Here is a 13,160-nt window from a genome sequence, read left to right on the forward strand (position 1 = left end):
CCAGGAGTTGGAGGTTGCTGTGAGCTGTAATGCCATGGCACTCTGCCCAGGGGGACAGCTTGAGGCTCTGTCTCAAAAAAAAAAAAAAAAAAAAGATATCTTGGAAATGAGACCCAAGTTTGAACATGAAATTCATTCATGTTTCATATACACCTTAGTCTGAAGGTAATTTTATACCTGTCAATGAAGTGAGGTGTGAGATTTTCCACATGTCTGTGCTCAGAAAGTTTCAGAGTTTGGAGCATTTCAGATTTTGACGTTTTGTATTAGGATTCTAAACTTGTAATTTTTATCATGTGGAAAATAGCAACTTTGCATTAATTCAATAAAAACATAGTTGAATGGCTAATGTTCTGTAAAACGTTGTACATACATATGGAATAAAAACATACCCTATGCCCTTGAATCTAACGAATGCTTTATGTATACTGCCGGAGAAGACATGGGACAATACCCTAGAAAGGGTGAAAGAGATTAATACATTACTGTCATGAAAAGTTCTCAGCACTTAGCTGTACTAGGACTATGCAGACTGAATTCCTGCCTTCTTTCTGACAGTAGTTCACATGCTTACACAATTCTAATTATTTCTTAAACTTTAATTAAACACCCACTATCCCCGGATTAGGAAATGGTCAGGAAATTTAAATCAAACAATATAGATATAGTTTCATAAAGCCTAATACTGCATCCAGTAAGTTCTAGTGTGAACATCACTTATCTAGAAATCTAGAAAATTATGATGGAAGTAAACTGTATATTTAAAAATGTAATTTACAATTTAGTATCAGTTTTAGGTTTTAGTCTATTGTCTACAGCTAGAGTTCTCAAACTTGACTCAACATCAATCACCTGGGGAGCCTTTTTTAAAACAGGGTCTCCTTGCCCTCACCTCCTTGGTGAGGCCCTTGAAAGAACTCCTCCGCTGATTTTCATGCAAATCGTTCTTGGGTGTATAAATGTAAGTGTAACCAACTTTAAACTTTATTTCCTAAGTTGGTGCCTTCATTAAGGAACATTATTATTTGCAGTTAGAATACTTTCTGTGATACTGAGTGCCCACCATGGTAGCAGCTTAATTACTTTATAGACTTGAGCTAGTCCAGTACAGGAATAATGATAAGCACCTTATGTAACTTTGAAAGCATTAAATTGCAAAATACCAGACAATGTAAGTCTCCATGTTCATGTGACCTTCAGTGTTCAAGTTCTGTGAACTCAGGGGTCTTTCTATTCTGCCATCTGCCCTTATTAGGCTCCTCATTTCTTAAAGAGATCAATTTTACCCTTGGCACAGCTGACTATTGTATTTAACCACTACCAAAAAAGTACTTGCTGATTCCCAGCCCAAAGTCTTAAATAAACCCCTGGCCATCTGTGGGCTACGAGCCATTATTGTTGGCATTCTTTCATCAGGGCCAGAAACTAAGAAAGTGGTTTGGAGCAAAAGAGTTGAGACCCAAGCCCCTGTGGCTCTTGCTGCATATAGGCTTTTACAGAGACTCCAGAAGTAAAGGACTGGGACTGTTAGATAAAAGGATCTAAGAATACAGGATCTCAGAATACAGAGTTGGACTGCACTATCATGAAGGAACTGTGATTCCATCCCTAAGAGGTAAATAATAAATCTGAGCCCTAAAAGCATTTCATACAACAAATGTACAGTCTCTATTTAACAGTCTTTAGGACGGTGCACTCAACATAATTCGTCCTGTTTATTTTACTTGGAGTGAAGGACCAGTGAGGACTAAGATTTAAGGACGCAAGTGAATGATTCCTGGCAAATGGATTGGGAGAGGAGAGTATACACTGGCTCTTAGTCATGGCCCCAAGACCCTGAGAGAGCCTTATCTGACAAATGCAGTGAAATACTTTCCCTTGAGGCAAGCCTAGGTTTTGGATGAGAAGGATCTTAATAGAACAGGACCAACTGCTCTTTCAGGGGGCAATATCCACATGGGTGCCCATTAGAGCACTGTACCATTGTTATTAATGTCTTCTTTATAATAAGACTCTTTAAAAAAAAACTTTCGCTTTTATTTCAGAAACAGAAGTAGCTATGGTATCCCTTAAAAACGAACTAGGTTTTGTCTTATGGACTCAAAGAATCACATACCCAATCAGGTATCCTTGGATACCAAAATGATCCAATTTTTTTTTTTTTTTTTTTTTTTTTTTGCCTACAGTCTAGTAAGAACTGAATCTCAAAGCAATGTCAGGTACAGTTTTTATTACTACTTTTCATAATCACCAACTCATATAATCTTCATAATAATACTATAACTGTATCAACTAATATGTCTACGATGAAGCAAGTATATATTATTTCAGATAAGGAAATTCAGGGACAATCTTATTAAAGTATTTCACCTAATGTCACAGACGCAGTTTAATGGCAGAGGTGCAATTAGAACCCAAGCAGTCGGCTGGTTCCTCAGTCCACGCTCTTTTTAAAATTGTTTTATTTTTATTAGAGAAAGGGTCTAACTCTTGTCACCCACGGTGGAGCACAGTGGCTGTCATTATAAGCTCACTGCAGCCTCAAACTCCTGGGCTCAAAGGGATTCTCCCACCTCTGGTCTCTCCAAGCAGCTAGGGGGAACAGGTAAGTACCTCTACACCACGCTCCCTTTTTTATTTTTACCTTATTACTTATTATTATTATTTTGTAAGCAAAGGTTGGGGGTTTGGCGCGTCTGGCTATGTTGCCCAGGCAGGTTTCAACTCCTGTCATCAACATCCTCTCGCCTAGACCTCCCAGAGTGCTGGGATTACTGAACCACCTCCGCCTCCGCAGGTCCAAGTTCTTGTGCTTTACTATCTCTTGTGCGTTTACTGCTATAGCAGTAAACACTTACATCAACTTCATTTTTAATCTTATTTTTCCTAATATTTTTCTTTAACCTCTCCCCTTTACTAACAGAAAGCTGTATATCTCATTTTTGTAAGTCACTCCAAAATCACGTGGGAAATAGGTAGATCCTGTCCCTCGCAGCACTCTGTATTGCCGTAAGTGTTGACTAAACCTGTGAAATCAGTGCTGGATGCATGAGGGAATCAAATTCCTCGAGGTGTGAAACTCTGAGGTTTCAGTGATATAAATACCCTTGAAACCAGGCACAATTTAAGTATTACGTCTTTAAAAAGTAAAAGGATATAAGTGCATGTTTGCGGGGGAATGGTCTGGGATTTAGATGAAGGTGAGGTTCGCTAGGGGACAGAAGGCTGAGGACTTAGACCAATGTTAAGATGCTCGCGGCGATGCAGCCCCTAGCCTGCTGCAGGTTAGGAGTAAGATCCTGGCCCGACTCCTTTGTAATCCGGCTGGGGGCGATCACCGGGTCGTCTCTAAAGACGTTTTCCAGTTACGACAGATTCAGACTATCCTTTGCCATGTGGAAAACCTGAGCCTGTTATCCACCCAAAGAAAACCCCATTTTCCTTTCTTTTCCCCGCCACCTTCGCTCAGAAGCCCCTGGGGGAAGCCAAGACCACCCTTCACATAACACACCACTGAACCCTTTCTTGCAACCCTTCCCACTTCCATAACCGCGATCGGCGGCGCCGCGGCCACCTTGGGCCTCTAGACCCACCTGCGACCCCGCCGCCGACAACAACCCCTCGTCCAAGGTTAGGGGAACCAGCTCAGCCACCAGCCAGCGGAAACTGCGACCTCGGGACCCGCCACTCGCCACGCCCGCGCGGAGGAGGGGGGGGTGCCGGCAAGTTATGCCTCTTCTTCACTATGATGTTTGAGTCTTCTCATTTTTTAGCTTTCAAAAATTATAAGTAAGTGTTGTGTTAAACACTCCGGTCCAAAGTGATGAGAACTGTCGGCCCAGGGGCCGCCGCCTTCCAGCAGCTTTGCTCCCGGGCCCCCCGCCGGGTGGTACGGCCCCGGCTCTTCCCCGCCTCTGCCGTTCGCCTCCAGACTCAAAATGGCGGCCGCCACCGAGGGCCTTCTGCCGGCCCATCTCCGCGAGTGCTGTTGAATGAACACCACCAGCTTTTGTCCCTCTTGAACCTGGATTCGACTAGGGGTTGGGAAGGGCAGTGGACGGCGTTGGGGGAGGCCTGACGAGGCAAGTGGGGCGGGAGAAAGGAAAGGGCCTGTGGATGGGGGAGGGGGCGGCTCTGACTGCCTACCCAGTTCACCCAGACAGAGGACGTGCTCCCGCGGTTTCGGTTGCGACTGTCCCGGTTGTCCCTGGCAGAGGTGCTCAGCGAGGGAAAGAGAAGTGACTTCTTCCTGGGTCTACAGCTCCCGCTGTTTGGTGGCAGTCCGTTCGGTTCACTCTCCTGCTCTCCTTCCCTCCTGCCTGTTTTCCCCGCTTTTTCACTCTCGCTGTTGGAGGAGTTAACCCGACTCCGGCTTAGGTTCCTACGCCTTGTGGCCACGGCCTTCTCAGCCTAGCCTCTCGGGGTCGTGGGTTGAGAGGCCACGAGGTTACTAAACACTGGGCCCAGAGTAGGCCTCCTTTTAGTTCGTTGACTCCAAATACCTTTCCGATGGCATATTGTGCTTTATTAAAATTGTGTTGGCGCTCGGTGCCCTCCCGCCTTCACCTTGGAGTGCTTCCACTATCATAGTTTCCCAGGACTTCATCCTTTTTGACTTCGGACTATTTTACGTGTTCTTCAGAAAACCAGAAGTCAGACTAGCTCTAACCCTGTCAGGTCTGGCCTCCGTGAGCAGGCGAACCTGAACTATCATTTTTGCCCATCCCTAATTTTTAATTTTGCAACCCCTGTGACCCTGTACGAGTAATCTGCCACTCCCCGCCGCAGAACTGACCCAGGAAGACACTTCCAAATCAATGAGCTCCAGGGCTACGCCGGACTCTTTAATTTTCCCTTCTTTTTTGCATAGTTGTCTTCAATATGCACGATCTTATTGAGAGAGCAAGTAACTGCGATAGATACTTCGAGATGAAATAGTATCAGTCAAAATCAGTGCCCCAAAGAACTTACCCAGTATTAGGAGGTGTCCTCCTTCCTTCAGTATCCATTTATGTTGCCTTGAGCACATATTGGAGATACAAAGATGATTGCTGATACTTGCATTGTGCCCCCAGTGTGACACAAAAATAACCAGTTTTGCCTGGGGGCAACGAAAACGTTTATAAAGGGGCAGATATTTGAGTTGGGTCATGAAAGATTAAAAGAAATTTGTGCCTGGGTACTGCACAGAGATACAGAGCTTTAAGAAGCTTTAGCATATTTAGGGAGAGTGAGGAGATAAATATACTGGAGCATTTGTAATGCAAGGGTAATTGGTGAAGCAAAAGGTACTTTGAGATCACCTTGTGGAGCATCTTGATTTCCACCTAAGGCGTCTAAGATTTTCAGTAGTTAGCAGGGAGTCAGTGGATATTTCATGCATGGAGTGAGCATGAGGATATTTGCTTTTTAGGATGGTCTCTGACAGCTGTATGAAGGATCAACTGGGACCAGGAAAACTAGATGAAAGGAAATTGGCAGCCTTTCAGGTAAGGCAATGAGTACCTCCATTGAGGTAGGACAGTAAAGGGCATCAGACATCAAGTAAACGTTAAAAAAGGATTCTAATGGTGGTTGCCAATTTGGTAAGAAGGTGACTGATACCATTAAAATCCAATCTGAGATATGTACATAAAAATAGAATGGTGTCCACCTGCACTTTAGGAGTGACAGAACTCAGTGCTCTGCGATCTAAAGCATTGATTAAGAGTCTAGACCTGGGTTACAGTAGTCACTAGCCACATGTAGCTATTGAGCACTTGAAATGTGGTTAGTTTGAATTGAGATGTACTGATAATATAAAATACACACTGGATTTTTGAAGACTTGGTATGAAAAGAGAATGTAAATTATCTCATTTTTAAAAATGATTACATTTTAAAGGATGATATTTTGGATATGGTGGGTCAAAATATATTAAAATTAATTTCACCTGTTCCTTTTTTGCTTTTCAGTGTGACTATAAAAAAGTTTGAAGTTACATTTGTGACGTGCATTGTATTTCTGTTTACAGAGCTGTTCAGTTTAGGCTAATGATGGAATTTGTAAGGAAGTGGAAAGACAAGCTGGGCCTTGAGACATTGAGCAGTGATGTCAGGGTAACTTCCTGCGTTGCCAGTTAAGGGATTCAGTTTGGGTTTTTTTTCTCAAGAAGACTCAAGGGTACATGTGAAATTTACTAGGTGTAGAATATAAATGTCTAAACACAATAACTAAGAAAATGCCGTGAAGGCTATGTTAACCAGTTTAATTGAAAATATTTCAAATTGTATATAAACCCAGTACATTGTACCCCATGATTACATTAATGTACATAGCTATGATTTAATAAAAATAAAAAATAAGAAAACTTCAAAGATTTCTGAGCAAGGAATAATATGTGCAAGGGTGTTTCTGAAGATCTATCTGACAGCAATATTTAGGTGAAATAAAAAGAGAAAAGGCTGGAGACAGAGACCCAAATGTAACGTAATAAAGCCCTGCATTAAGGTACTGGCAACAGAAATACAGAGGGATTGTTATGTGCGCAAGGCCTTCTGAGGGAAGAATGATCAGGAGTTGCTAACAGACTGTCTAATAAGTAAAGGGAAGAATCAGCATGTGAACTTTCAAGTCTTGGTTACTTAGATAAATAATGAATTGATGTCACAGAATTACAAAATATACTTGAGACTAAAGATATTTAGTCCCAAAATAGAACCAGCAAAGTTAGAGGAGGAGGTTGTATGCTAAATACTTCCTCTTTATCTTCTGATCCAGCCTTTCTCAGCCTGGGGATTGGGACCCCTTTAGGGGTCTCCTGCATATCAGATATTTACATTACAATTTATAACAGTAGCAGAATTACAGTTACGAAGTAGCAACGAAAATAATTTTATGGTTGGGGGTCACCACAACATGAAACTGTATTAAAGGGTCACAGCATTAGGAAGGTTTGAGAACCACTGTTCTAATCCAATCAATCATACACACCTGCTGCTTTCCCTAAAATAACAGAATTATTTGTATCATGCCACTCTCTACTTGGTAAAGAATCTTAAAATGTTTCTTTGTTACTGTAGAGTTTCCAAAGCCCTTCATTATCTGGCCCTTTTATGTTCACTGGGTCTATAATTTTTTGCTATGTGTTTTTCCTGGCACTCTGTAAGTTTTCTGTTTTGTGCTTATACTCTTGTTATGCCTTTGTTTTGAACAGTGGTTCTCAACCTTCCTAATGCCACGATGTATTTTCATTGTTAAAAAGGGGTTGTGACCCACAGGTTGAGAACTGCTGGTTTTGAATATCTTTTCTCTGTCTATACCCAGGTCTTTCCAATCTTTAATGAATAATCTTAGAGCCCACCTCTTCTATGATTCTCAATAACATAAGCTAATGACAATTTTTATAATCTTACTTTCTAAACTGCATATTTGAGTCTTGATTATAACCAGTTTTGTTCTTTATTATTTTTATGTCTTTTATTTCTGTTTTATGTAAGCTTAAGCTTCCTAATATGACAGTTTTTTTTTTGTTTTTGTTTTTTTTTTTTTTTGAGACGGAGCCTCAAGCTATCCCCCTGGGTAGAGTGCCATGGCATCACGCTCACAGCAACCTCCAACTCCTGGGCTCAAGCGAGTCTCCTGCCTCAGCCTCCCAAGTAGCTGGGACCACAGGCGCCCGCCACAACGCCCGGCCATTTTTTGGTTGCAGCCATCATTGTTGTTTGGCGGGCCCGGGCTGGGGATTTGAACCTGCCACCTTAGGTGTATGTGGCTGGCGCCCTAGCCGCTTGAGCCACAGGCGCCAAGCCAATATGACAGTTTTTTAAAGGGCCATGTATTATGCTACTTGCTGCTGTTTCTGGTGCCTTAGATAAATTAAACATAATGATAAACAGAACTAAATCATACCATATTCATAAAGTTCTTATTTGTTTATTTTTTAGATGTATAGAGAATTCTCCTGAACTCATAGTGTTTCATCATATATACAACTAAGTTATCAGTAAGTAATGAATGTCTGGTGTTATTATGAGCAATTGTAAGAAAACTATCTTTTCATTTTTTGGCTTTCTGCAAAAAAGTTTTAACATGAACTCATTCAATTCTAGCTGTAAGATATTTTGTATTTTTACTTCAGAAGCTAAATGAAGAAAGTAGAAATTAAGGAAGCTTTGAGTAGAAAAAGTTTCTATTAGGCCATTAAAGTAATTGTGGCACAGGAGACTCTTTGCAGAGAGACTTTCCTGTGTCCTTTCCAAAATTGTATTTATAAACATTTTTTATCCAATAGATAATTATTGTCTTTGTACTTTACATACCTCAAATAAGAACACATTAAGTCATACTTTAAAATTTTAACTTATCAACATTTATTGAACAACCACTACGTGCAGGGCATTTTCTGAGGATACAAAAATGGGTTAAGCTTAGTCCTGCACTCAGAGCTCTCCCAAGCAAGGCAAATACATGTAGATAGGTAGCCGTTACTGGTGTGGTAAGGGCACTAAGCTCTTTTAATCCTTCTGTGCTTCATTCATAGAAGAAACACTTACTGACCATGATTATGTGTTAGGCATCATGGAGGCTTTGGAATGTACCTGTGTTCAAAGTAGACAAGGTCTTTTATTTATTTATTTTTTTTTTTGAGATAGTCTCACTATGTTGCTCTCAGTAGAGTACTGTGGCATCACAGCTCACAGCAACCTCAAACTCTCAAGCTTAAGTAGTTCTCCTGCTTTAGCTTCCCAAGTGGTTTATTTTTTGGTTGTAGTTGTCATTGTTTGGCAGGCCCGGCCTGGATTTAAACCCGCCAGCTCCAGTGAATGTGGCTAGTGCCCTAGCCGCTGAGCTATAGGCTCTGAGCCATTAGACAAGGTCTTTACCTTGTTGGAGTCCACATTCTTGTGTGGAGGTCAAGAGGAGAACAGAGGCAAAGGAAATATCAGTTATATAGCAAGTACTAATTATTTTGATGAAAATAGGATGATGTCATAAAATATAACTGTAGTGGAGGAAGACTTTAGGGTGATCAGAGAATGTCTCTGAGATAATAAATTGGAGGCATGGTAAATATACAAACCAGTTAGTTTTTTTTTGTTTTGTTTTTGAGACAGTTTCATGTCGCCCTTGGTAGAATGCTGTGGTGTTGCAGCTCACAGCAATCTCAAATCCTTGGGTTTAAGAGATTCTTTTTCCTCAGCCTCCCAAGTAGCTGGGAATATAGGCACCCGCCACAGTGCCTGGCTATTTTTTTGTTATTGTTGTCGTTGTTTAGTAGATCCTGGCTGGGTTGGAACCCACCGGCCCCATGCATGTGGCTGGCACCCTAACCACTGAGCTCTGGGCACCAAGCCCAGTTATAGATTTTGGTAACAGTAGTGATAAAAGGAAAGGTGAGAAATGTAATGGGTTGGTTCCAGATCATAACACTGGAATTATTTTTATAAAGGTCATTGATAAATCTCTGCACAACTCAAGCCAATGGATATTTTTCTGGCTTCTCAGGTTTGGTAGTATGAATGAGAGGTGAGGAAGTGGAGACACATTTATAGACAAATATTCTGAGAAATGTTGCTTTGAATGGGAAACAGAAATGATGCAGTGGTTGTCGGGTTAAGAGAGGGTTCTTATAAGTTGGGAAATTCTAGGGCTGGGTGTGGTGGCTAACCCCTGTAATCCTAGTACTCTGGGAGGCCAAGGCAAGTGGATTGCCTGAGCTCACAGGTTCAAGACCAGCCTGAGCCAGAGCCAGACGCCGTCTCTAAAAATAACAGGGTGTTGTGATGGGCACCTGTAGTCCTGGCTACTTGGGAGATTGAGGCAAGAGAATCAGTTCAGCCCAAGATTTTGAGGTTCCTGTGAGCTATGTCACCATGCCACTCTATCTACCAAGGGTGACGAAGTGAGACTCTGTCTCAAAAAATAAGTAAGTTGGGAGAATATCTCCGTGTGCTCATGGGAATGGTGCCCCAGTGATACACTGATATAGGGGAAAGAATGAAATTAAGTCTTTTAGACTTTTAGGATCAATAGCATATACAGATATAGGTGTTGGATGGAAACAGTTATTCCATATAATAGGAGGCACAACAGTGTACATGCAGATAGGTTAATGGATACAGTGCCTGGAAAATGAGGAATCACTGTCTAATTTTATTTTCAGATTGATGAATGAGGGGAGATTATCAGGTGAGAGTAGAGTGGAGGTTGGGGTGGGTGATGCTTGAGCAGAAAAGAAGAGCTGTAACATAGTAGTCTCAGGGATTGAAAGTCAACCTACTAAGAAAAGTAGGACTGACAGGTAGCTCTTTGTGCCTGTTTTGAGATGTTTGGCCATGAATTTTAAGAGCAAACAGCACAGTGGCATGATTTTGGTTTTTTAATCTGGTAACATTTCTCAGGGGGGACTAGAAGAACAAGGTATTTGAGTGTTTGCAAAGTAATCGTAAAGGATCATGAAAAAAGAGGGGCTCATGTATATTGAAAAAGTGGTCAGTGGTTTAGAGATACCAGTGAGTCTGAAGGATTTTTGCAGTGGGAATGCTAGAGTAAGTAAGGTGGAGGTGATAGAGTGGGGTGCTTAAAGGTGAAATTTGGAAATTATGAGGCCCTGTGTCCCCCGCTGCCTTTGCCAGGTTCTGCACTGAGGACAGTTGATGAGAGAAAAAACTCAGACTCAGTTATCTCAGGTGAAATAACTGATGGGAGCCAGCGAGAGGTATACACTAAGCCTGCAGTATATAAGCGCAACCAGCAAGTATAGCACCAGGCCATTCTCTCATAGGTCTCTTTATTCAATCAAAAATCACAAATCAAGTTGACAGTATAATACATAAACTTAATTTGAGTTATTTAAAGCAAGGTGCCTCATGTAATCAATAATCACAAGAAGGGGCTTGGTGCCTGTAGCACAGTGGTTACAGTGTCAGCCACATACACCGAGATTGGAGGGTTTGAACCCAGCCTGGGCCTGCTGGGTGCCTCTAGTCCCAGCTACTTGGGAGGCTGAGGCAAGAGAATCGCTTAAGCCCAAGAGTTTACTGTGAGCTGTGACGCCATGGCACTCTACTGAGTGTGACATAGTGAGACTCTATCTCCAAAAAAAAAAATAATAATAATCACAAGAAGGGAAACAAAGGAAGGACAAGTCACATAGGCTCACCATGTAATTACAACTTAAAACTTTAAGTGAGGATAAACTATCCTAACTCGTTTCAGTGATTTCTGTGTATGTCTGGGCAGGACTCAGATGATAGTAATCATTGGTTGCTAGGCATTCTGTTCTTAGCCACCAGGTAACATTAGGGCCGTCTGTAGCCCAGGAAAAAGGTGGCATGGGATCTTGGACTGTGGTCAATAAGATCCCCAGAATCCTAGCCCTGAGCCTGCCAGGTGCCAGACATCCTGTGCTAGCCTGGAGGGGTTTGAGAAACTTGAACTCTGGTCAACAAGCCTTTCTAGAAATGCCTGGCCTTAACTACACTACAAACCTGATTCCCACAGGAAAACAGTGCAGGTACTGGTAGTAATAAGGTCTAGGGTGTAACCATGGTGGGGTTTGGCTGAAATGAAATGAAGATTATTAGAGCTACGAAAGTCTAGGAACTGAGAGTTCAATATTGAAATTACTGAAGGAAGATGTGAGGAGCTAAAGTTGTCAAGGAACAAGGTCAGGTTAATGGATGCCATAATGGTGAGGAAGAAATATGGAAAGGTGGCAGTGAACTTCTGGGTGGCATAAGCTTTAATGGGACTGAGGTATTTGAAAGAGGAAGAAGACATGGTTTGGAAGGTGTATCAAGGAGCAAGGAACACATACATCCTGCTTTCGAGGTACAGAGGATATAAGAGTTATTTAAAAATCCCAAAACCCTTGAGAAAGCTGCAGGAGAAATAGTATCATTAGGGAACATCTGTGAAGACAAACAAGTGAAGAGAATTTCCTTCTTCTGAGCAATTGAAGTTCTAGGTGAGTATAATCGTAGTTCCAGAGAGCACACTGAAAGGATTTGGGAGGGAGAAGAGGTAAGAATTGGGTCTAATTAGGAGATGTATACAGTGGTGATAATTGATAACCTCGAGTCCTGGATTTGGGGCTATAATCCCTGTAAACAAGTATGGAAGATAGAACAGTTTACCTTAGTTGTTTTTTTGTTTTTGTTTTTCAGTCAGAGTCTTAGTATGTTGCCCTCAGTAGAGTGCTATGGCATCACAGCTCACAGCAACCTCAAACTCTTGGGCTTAAGTAATTCTCTTGCCTCAGCCTCCCCAGTAGCCAGGACTACTGGTACCTGCCACATTGCCCAGCTATTTTTTCTGTTGCAGTTGTCATTGTTTAGCTGGCCCGGATCAGCTTGAATCTTCCAGCCTTGGTGTATGTGGCCAGTGCCCTACTTACTGAGCTATGGGTGCTGAGCCCAGTTTACCTTAGTTTGTTGATGGCCTTGGGTAGCTGGGGAGAGATCATCAGGTAATTCAGTGGCCTTCTTTCCTACTTATTTGGTTAACTAGAAGAGGCTAGTTTATTTTAAGGAGCTAAAATCTGAAATGTTTCTGTGGAGTTGAACCTTGTTAATATTTTTATAACATTTGCTTAATAGCACAGTTTTAGGTCCTAATCCCAATAGATGTGTTCATGTTATATTTTCTTGAAATACATGTAGGCATTTCAGCATACATCCAACCAGATATATGTTAGGACTTAGGGTGTGTCAGGTTCATCAGGTTCTGTTTGAGGAATTACAAACATAAGTTAACATCGCTTTTGCTTTTTTGTTTTGTTTTTTTGAGACAGAGTTTTGTTATATCACCCAGGTAGAGTATAGGGCATCATCATAGCTCACTGCAACACCTCAAACTCCTGGGTGCAAGTGATCTCCCTGCCTCAGTCTCCCACGTAGCTGGGACTAGAGGCACCCACCACCACGCCTAGTTAAAATTTTCTATTTTTAGTAGAGATAAGGCCTCACCCTTGCTGGGGCTGTTCTTAAACTCCTGAGCTCAAGCAGTCCACCTGCCTTGGCCTCCCAGAGTGTTAGGATTACAGGCATGAGCCACTGTACCTGGCCCTATCTCTGTTTTTTGTTGTTTACATTCCAGTGCAAGTGTTCTTAGCATTAAATGCCCTGAAAAATGTGAATTTCTGTGTATTCCTATGTGTTTATGTGCTTTTGGTTTTT

The 13,160-nt window shown here is 41.8% G+C and overlaps 1 protein-coding gene across 1 annotated transcript in view; it reads left to right on the forward strand.

The window, feature by feature from the left end:
- The first annotated feature begins 4,812 nt into the window (after nt 1-4,812).
- The window catches only part of CPSF2 (cleavage and polyadenylation specific factor 2), a 35,571-nt gene continuing 27,223 nt past the window's right edge, over nt 4,813-13,160 (forward strand). The window contains exons 1-2 of the mRNA XM_023511499.1: nt 4,813-5,489; nt 7,926-7,984. The gene's annotated coding sequence lies outside the window, so the exon portion shown is untranslated. The remainder of the gene's footprint in view (nt 5,490-7,925; nt 7,985-13,160) is intronic.

This window comes from Otolemur garnettii, unplaced genomic scaffold (genome assembly GCF_000181295.1).
Source record: "Otolemur garnettii isolate 467f Iridium unplaced genomic scaffold, OtoGar3 scaffold00020, whole genome shotgun sequence".
NCBI lineage: Eukaryota > Metazoa > Chordata > Mammalia > Primates > Galagidae > Otolemur > Otolemur garnettii.